The sequence below is a fragment of the Ceratina calcarata genome, unplaced genomic scaffold (assembly GCF_001652005.2).
Source record: "Ceratina calcarata isolate Rehan_Ccalc_2016 unplaced genomic scaffold, ASM165200v1 scaffold493, whole genome shotgun sequence".
Classification (NCBI taxonomy): Eukaryota; Metazoa; Arthropoda; class Insecta; order Hymenoptera; family Apidae; genus Ceratina; species Ceratina calcarata.
The window spans coordinates 49,630-50,741 of record NW_017173654.1 but is presented as its reverse complement, the minus strand read 5'-3'; the positions used below and the strand labels follow the sequence as shown (position 1 = coordinate 50,741).

At 40.1% G+C, this 1,112-nt stretch overlaps 1 long non-coding RNA gene across 1 annotated transcript in view; it reads right to left on the bottom strand.

Annotated features, from left to right (window-relative positions):
• Positions 1–702: 702 nt before the first annotated feature.
• LOC113464714 (uncharacterized) overlaps positions 703–1,112 on the bottom strand; it is a 9,357-nt gene continuing 8,947 nt past the window's right edge. The window contains exon 3 of the long non-coding RNA XR_003389567.1: positions 703–770. This is a non-coding gene — a long non-coding RNA (uncharacterized LOC113464714). The remainder of the gene's footprint in view (positions 771–1,112) is intronic.

The following is a 1,112-nucleotide window of genomic DNA, read 5'->3' as shown; positions in this document are numbered from 1 at the left end:
ATTAATAAAATCTTCGTCTATTTATAATATTTCATAATAATAATAATACTATTCAGTTTTGTATAAGAAATTAAATATTGAAATATGCAGCCTTTGATTAGATGCAACATTCATCAATTAATAAAATCGTCGTCTATTTATAATATGTAATAGTAATAATAATAATAATAACACTGTTCAGTTTTGTATAAAAAATTAAGTATTAAAATATCCATGCAGCTTTTGATTGTATGCAACATTTACCAAAAGTGGTACCATTTACTGGTAGAGGAATTGTGGAATCGCGAGGGGGGATAAAAATACAGGTTGGGCACGCGTGAGTTACGGCGCGAGGGTGAAGAAAAGATCGTAGGAAACACCTCCCGGAAGATAGGCGCGCGTTACATGATACACGTACGCGTATATCTGCATGGTACATATAAAAGTGTGCTCACCGTCCCAGAATCGTAGGCAGCCGTGGCTCGATGTGGGACATAGCGGCACTTCTTACGGCCATAGATACCTTTCCCATCTGCTGCCAAACGACGCCTGTCGACCTCGCTGTCACCAGACCATTTCAGCGACGCATGCTGAGCGACAAAAAGACAGGCCGCTAATTAATATCGTCACGAAACGCTCGTTCTCAAATGTTTCATCCCCCTCCCTTATTAATGTGCCGTGGCTCGATGTGGGACATAGCGGCACTTCTTACGGCCATAGATACCTTTCCCATCTGCTGCCAAACGACGCCTGTCGACCTCGCTGTCACCAGACCATTTCAGCGACGCATGCTGAGCGACAAAAAGACAGGCCGCTAATTAATATCGTCACGAAACGCTCGTTCTCAAATGTTTCATCCCCCTCCCTTATTAATGTACTGCAGATTTTTTTGGGAAAATGTACGTCCGGTATGGAAAGTTATAGAGGATCAAAAATTAATTCATTTTGAAAAATAAGATAGAGATTAGATTGCATTCCTTTCGATTCCAAATCATTGAAACTGTACATTATTGTGGAATCCCAGAAAAATAGACAATCTTTCATGAAAATAGGCAATCGACGAGAGTAGAAGAAAGGCAGACGTGTTACTTTCTTTTCCTATAATAATAAAGCCTAATTGCCCGTTTAGGAGT